The sequence below is a fragment of the Triticum dicoccoides genome, chromosome 2B (assembly GCF_002162155.2).
Source record: "Triticum dicoccoides isolate Atlit2015 ecotype Zavitan chromosome 2B, WEW_v2.0, whole genome shotgun sequence".
NCBI classification, from domain to species: domain Eukaryota; kingdom Viridiplantae; phylum Streptophyta; class Magnoliopsida; order Poales; family Poaceae; genus Triticum; species Triticum dicoccoides.
Genome location: NC_041383.1, coordinates 780,377,280 through 780,384,486, shown reverse-complemented (window position 1 = coordinate 780,384,486; position 7,207 = coordinate 780,377,280). Strand labels below are relative to the sequence as shown.

The window sequence follows — 7,207 nt, the reverse complement described above, 5'->3', positions numbered from 1 at the left end:
TTGCGCCGGCACTGGAGCGTTGGTCGGTGAAGCAGCGCCGCGCCCCGGGATGGTGGCGGCGGGGCTGACCGCCCCCCACACGCTTGCGCCCCCTGACTCCAGCCCCGGCGCATCTCGGGTGCCCCTCTCCTAGCTGCTGCCTTAATCCTGCCACTACTAGGAAAAGGCTAATTAGTGGCGCACTTGTTTTGGCCATTAATGGTGCACTACATGTACACCACTATCATCACGTCACTAGTAACTAGTACTAATGGCGCACCCCTGGCGCACCCCTGGTGCGCCATTAGTATACGAGACAATAGTGGCGCACCTGGAAGTGCACCATTAGTATGTCAAACGGTGCGCCATTACTATGCCTCCAAGGGGGCCATATTTACCTTGTGCTCTGGGTTACTAATGGCGCACTTCTAGTTAATGCGCCACTAGTGTGTTTATTGCAGTGCGCCACTAAAGGGCAGTATGATGCGTCACTAGTATGATTATTAGGATTTCTTTTCTTTTCTGATATTTGCACATGTTACAAAATATATTATTGCACAGAATATAGACATCACAACATATAAACAGTAGATTTATCGAATACAATAGAAGATTAGTCTCCGAATACAATTCATCATATTAGTCTCTGAATTCAAAATACCGAACAAAGTTAGAACATTACAAGTCTCGAGACCGCGAGTAGCGAGTTTGTCTTCACATTACAACTCGATATCGATCATCTAAACTACCATCACATAGAAGAGAGCTGCGCTCATCACGATGAGCATCATCGTGATGAAACTGGTCTTCATCCGGTTCCTCCAACGCTCCCTCCTCTCTCCCGCTAGATAGCGCGTGTATCTAGCTTCCGCCTCCGCACTAGTGGTGTACCCTTTGAAATTGTTACCGCCGAAACGGTGAACCTGTCTCCGACACTCCTCCCAATCGTCGTAGACTCCGGAAGCCTTACCCTTGTACACGACATACGACGGCATCTCTATGCACTAGACAAACAAAATGTTAGTAGCAATTCACAGACAATACATAAGCAATATATAAGTATACAACAAAAGGATCGGAAGAGAAAAGCAACACATTAATAGCACGATTCATGGTCCTACTAATAAATAGCATCGATTACATATAAGTTGAACGACTGTCCAAACTAAAGAGACATACAAGTTCATTAAAGTTTAATTACAACATGAGCTAATCGATATTTCAGAAGTACATAGCATCACTACTTTCGACTCGACTCAGGGACTGGAGCATGGAAGAAGCCACCGTCTATCGTGATGGTCATGAACTCGCGGTTGTTGTCAGCCTGCATTCGTAGTGTTGTTTCTATCTCACTGTTGGACGATTGATATGTGAGGTAGGACTGCCCCTAGGTACGAAGGACATCTTGATGGATGATTTCCGCAAACTCCTACTGGATGCGAAAGAATTCTTGTTTGATGTCCACATCCTGGATTGCCGACAAGCGTGCGGCCCAATCTTTGAGATTATTTGGTAGCAGGAGGTGATTATGGTCCCGTACGATCGCCCGCATGTGATGGAGGGCGTAGTAGGCATCCTTCTGACCGCCAGGCGGCTGCTTGACGCAGGGGAACGTCGTATTGTGGGTGAACACGTGCTTGGCGTACCTACGAATTGGCCTGCTGAAGGTGCCTCCAGATCTGGCGTAGCCGGGGAGAGCTTCATCAAGAACTTTCTTGATATTTGTGTAGTCTTTCTTCGACTGACGGTCCGAGTCGAAATACGTGGTCATGGGATATTTCGGGCTTAAGAGGATGAGTGTGCAATGTGTGTCACTACACAAAACACGGAATGCTAGAAAAAAAAGAACAATCGAAATCTAAGAAATCATATGTTACGGGGCGTTGAGGGGATGACTTACTCGGGAAAGTAAGGCACGAGGAAGTTATCCTTATCTGGGTTTGCCAGAATGATGCCTTCGAGGTATGAACTCGCGACTTGCCGGTCCCCAGCGCTGCCCAAGATCTTGGCACACATATAGAAGGGGTCGACTATCATGATGTGCAGGGTCTTGTATCTAATGATCCGCATCTCCATACTCAGTGAAAATAGCTGAATGAAGGTGTAGTGCAGCGGATGAAGGTTAAACATAGCGAAGATGTCATCAAACCGCAGGACGATCATACCCCCTATGGTGCTATCGACAAAGCCCTTACCCTCTGGCACCTTGGCCACGAAAACCGGGTATGCCACATCTTCTCGGAGAGACGCCGCTTCTCCAAAGTAAGAACACTGTCATGTAGACTCCGCATAGCACCGGTTGCAGCATTGAGCAGATTAGTCGGTAGCATCGGCCTACCCCCCACATGCACCCTCCTTGAGATATCCTTAGGTGAAGGTGGCCCGTCCTAAGCACAGATCGTACTCGGTGCCGGCTGGCTCGCACCCTTGTTATTCTTTCTTTTTCGTCCCTTCTTCTTCTGCTGTAATGGGATCGAGTTCTGCTCAGAGACCGCCTTCTTGAGTGTGTTGGGGCTGATAGTATTTTGCACCTTGGCTATCTGAGGCTCGGTGAAGGCGGCAGCTGGAGGCATCTCCTGAGAACTGAATGCCAGACAACGCCTGTTGTAATTGGGTTTCTCCGTGGTACCAGCTAGATCGCGGTCGTCTTTTGCAGGGTTGGGTTCTTGAGAAGGAGGCCCCAAGAATTCATCACCGTACCCATGTTCATTGAAGTACTTATCGACGTTGGTACATGTACCATCGTCGTCGTCGTCATACGGATCCTGTGCCATATGCATGTCCGGATCCTGTGCCATATGCATGTCCGGCATGTCCGGTAGCGTTGCGGCGGTCTTGCCATGGCTTAGCGCCGGCATGACTAGCGGTGTTGTCTGTGGGGTGGTGTCCCCCACCCCCAAACGAATCTAGCTCTTCGGCCAAAGCAGGGGCTAGCTTAAGCAGGCACTGAGGGTCATCACATCATCTTCGTCGGCCCCAGCGGGTCGAAACGGAGGTAACAAGTCGTCGCAGCCTGGCCACACCCGAACCAGTTGAACCCTATACACGGTGGGTGGCATCGGATTACCGTGGAACACGGGGTTGCCCGGTTGAATGATTCTGCCCTTGGCGACATCAATCAACTCGCTACCCACGAAGTGCAGGAGAGTGCATGGAACGTCGGTGATGCCCTACGAAAACATGTAGGGCGTCAGGGATGCCCAGTCAAAGGCAAGGAGATGAAGTCATTGGCCGAGAGGCTTAGTTATCATGATGGCGTCGAGCTCTGCTAATGTCGAGGGACCGCCAACAGCGAGCGTGCAAGTGATGGAGGGGCCGCTTGCTGCCGAGGTGCCAGCCGGTGTATTCTTCCCACACCCGGGTGCATTAAGCTCCAATGCCCGTGCCGGCACCGAAGACACCAATGGCACCGCCGGCGCGTTGTGCGAGTTGCTGGCCGTGAAGCTGGGAATCGGAGGCGGCCCCTGTTGGCCGCCCGCAATCCATGCCTGCAGCCCAGAAACCAAGGTAGGCATAATGGCGGTGATCGTCACTCCCAGTTGGTCTCGCACTTGCTCTTGGAACATCTCCGGAATCCGCGCCACTTGTGCCTTGAGTTCTTGAACCTCGCGCTCCTAGCTTTCCGAGCTGGTCTTTCTCTCCTTTCACCCACCAGCGTTATAGTATTTCGACCATTTCGTGGACAAGCCTTTGCCGGCCACACGACCAGCTGACGACGGCTTACTAAACTTACCCTTGTTTTTCATTACGTTCAACGCCCTATTTAAAGTGTTGTCCCAAGGGGAGATCTAAGACGACCCCGCGCTACTGCTTTCAGTGTCCTGCAGAAGGAACGTGAACCATTTAGAAATTTGGCTTCATTAATTAGAATGCAACCATATGGAGCTAATTACGTGGGGGTGTATTCCTTACCAAAACAAGCTCAAGTGCCTTGGTCTTTGGATCCATGGTAAGCTCCTTTGTTACTGGGTCCACCTTTTACCGGGCCTTGACATAGTTCCTGGTCTGCTTGTCACGGTATTTATCGAAGAGGGGCGGTAGGCCTTGCTCGGCACGCTCCGCGTCCTCCTTATCCCATATAGGTTCCGTCACTCTATAACCGCCGGGACCGAGTTTGTGGACCCCTAAATTCAAGTCCCGCATATCTTTCCCCCACTGACTTGATTCCGCGGTTCCGTTGCTCTCGCACTTGATCTTGAACTCCTTGTAGTCATCTTCGCTGATCGAAGGATTTGTCTCCTTGATCTTCTCATAACTATCACCTCTTAGAATCCTTCTCCTCACCACGGCTCTCCAAGTATCCAGGGCCGTGCTCATCTTCGTGAGGGCGGCACTGTGCACTTTATTCCCTGAGAGGCGTGTGTTTGTGACGTCACCGGGGAACTTGTGTCGTTCGTGCAGCTTCATGAAGAGGAGGTTGCGCAAATTCCCTCGGTCACGATGCCTTAGGTTCTCGGTGTTGATCGAGACAGTGCTCCGGAGAATGCACCCGAGTTGTCCCGATTACCCACTGACTAATTCTTTGGGTGCCGTTGGATGCCCACTGGAGGACGCTTCGGTAAATTCCTGCTTGACGGTGCCGAGCACGTTTGGGTGCTGGTCCTTCCGTTGCCTCTTCGCTTGGCTGCCATCTATGCATGCGCTGCCATCATCAGTGGTGGCATCCTCAGCGGCACCATCAGTGGTGTCATCCCCGACGCCACTAGGGGTTGTGTAGTCAGGATCGGTGTCTTCCACGGCGTCCTCATAGCGGTGAGGTTCTTCCTCCATCTTCTGGGACAGCTCCCAGAATTGCTTACCCGAACCGCAGGCCTCATCGTTGTGGGCCATGTTCGCTCTAAATAGGAAAAAAGTTTGGTCAAAAAGTTGGTTATTTTCAAGGAACAAGATCTCTAAGTTGACCAAATAACCTAATTCTCAAGGAATGTCGCCAAAAAGTTGGTTATTGTCAAGGAACAATTGAGAGATGTTTGTGATATTGCCTAGGTGTTTTGGGATGGAACCTGTTAGTGTGTTGTTGCTAAGGTCCAAGTCCCTTCCTAACCCCCTTCTTCTTGTCTCCTCTCACTATCTCTCTCACATACATGGCAAGCAAGGGTGTCTCAGTGTGTGAAAAAAAATACTAAACTAATCCAAGGGCTGAAAATTGATCATCTGTTTCAGATTGCAGTTTTCTTTCTTGGGGCTTCGGTGTGCGGTACAAAACTGAATGTTGGAAATCTACAGAAATTGTTAGGAATTGTCTTAGTCAAGAAGTCCATAAGAACAACAAATCAACTGCATCTGTCCTGCATTGAGCCTGATTTCCCTTGGCACGGTGAGCCAATTTTATTCATTTGCATCTTCTTAGAAAAAATGCAGTTGGAAGATCACCCACTGTGTTGCCTAAAAAAAGTCACGCTAAATACACATACATGTAGTTTATCGAGTGATGGACAAAAAAATAGTTGATCCTACTTAATTAAGTACTAAGATACCCCGGCCCATGCATTATTCGCAAGTACCCCATATGTCCTATTTTTAGCAAAGTCATGCTAAAATTCATGGAAAATTTCAGCATGACCTTTGCTGAAAATAGGACATATGGAGTACCTGAATTTACCGGAACATAATTTAATCGACATTCCGGCAAACTCAAGGGCCTCTTGGGGTACCTGCAAAATCATTATCCCGTCCTCGCCCCGCTGCAACCCCACAACACCCCACAATATCATCACAACACGATGGTCGGAGACAAAACCAAAAATGGCATGCTATTTAGCCTTAATGCTACAGAACATATGAAATACATGCCAACAATATATATGATATAAACTCCAATAATTTTTGAATGAAAACAGTAGCTAAAAATAGTAGCAAGCAAGCAATTCATAATATTATTGTGTAGTCTCATCTTTTTGTTTGAAAAATTCTCAACAAAGCCTAGTTTTCTTCTGTTTATTCATTAGTATGTAGTTTGTATGGCTCAGATGTAATCTTATGTTTTACTTTATTCCAAAAGAAAAGAGCAAAAAAAATATAGTGGAGAAAATTCATATTAGAACACAACCTGTATTATCAGCTACTATTCACTACATCAACAACATACACAAGAGACTTAACATATCATCCTTGGTGACAGAGCTGTATGCTAACATTACAGATTTATTTACATGCATCAAGGAACCACCACAAAGATTCATTGCAAACTTCTGAATGTCAAGCACACGGTACACAATAAAACATTACCGATGGGATTCGACATCAAGGTTACTAGAAGGTGTAACCTTTAGGCACATTTTGCAGGTTCTACCAACAAGTAGCAGGCTTAACTAACACCTGACAGCAGCCCAGGAGTGAGTGACAACAGCTACCAAGTGTTGGAAATATGCCCTAGAGGCAATAATAAAAGGGTTATTATTATATTTCCTTGTTCATGATAATTGTCTTTTATTCATGCTATAATTGTATTATCCGGAAATCGTAATACACGTGTGAATACTTAGACTAAATACGTCCCTAGTAAGCCTCTAGTTGACTAGCTCGTTGGTCAACAGATAGTCATGGTTTCCTGACTATAGACATTAGATGTCGTTGACAACGGGATCACATCATTGGGAGAATGATGTGATGGACAAGACCCAATCCTAAGCATAGCACAAGATCGTGTAGTTCGTTTTGCTAGAGCTTTTCCAATATCAAGTATCTTTTCCTTAGACCATGAGATCGTGTAACTCCCGGATACCGTAGGAGTGCTTTGGGTGTACCAAACGTCACAACGTAACTGGGTGACTATAAAGGTGCACTACAGGTATCTCCGAAAGTGTCTGTTGGGTTGACACGGATCGAGACTGGGATTTGTCACTCCGTATGACGGAGAGGTATCTCTGGGCCCACTCGGTAATGCATCATCATAATGAGCTCAAAGTGACCAAGTGTTTGGTCACGGGATCATGCATTATGGTACGAGTAAAGTGACTTGCCGGTAACGAGACTGAACGAGGTATTGGGATACCGACGATCGAGTCTCGGGCATGTAACGTACCGATTGACAAAGGGAATTGTATACGGGGTTAATTGAATCCTCGACATCGTGGTTCATCCGATGAGATCATTGAGGAGCCTATGGGAGCCAACATGGGTATCCAGATCCCGCTGTTGGTTATTGACCGGAGAGCCATCTCGGTCATGTCTGCATGTCTCCCGAACCCGTAGGGTCTACACACTTAAGGTTCGGTGACACTAGGGG

General features: G+C 47.7%; 1 pseudogene; it reads right to left on the bottom strand.

Annotated features, from left to right (window-relative positions):
* Nucleotides 1-1,630: 1,630 nt before the first annotated feature.
* On the bottom strand, nucleotides 1,631-3,725 carry LOC119368776 (annotated as a pseudogene).
* Nucleotides 3,726-7,207: the final 3,482 nt, after the last annotated feature.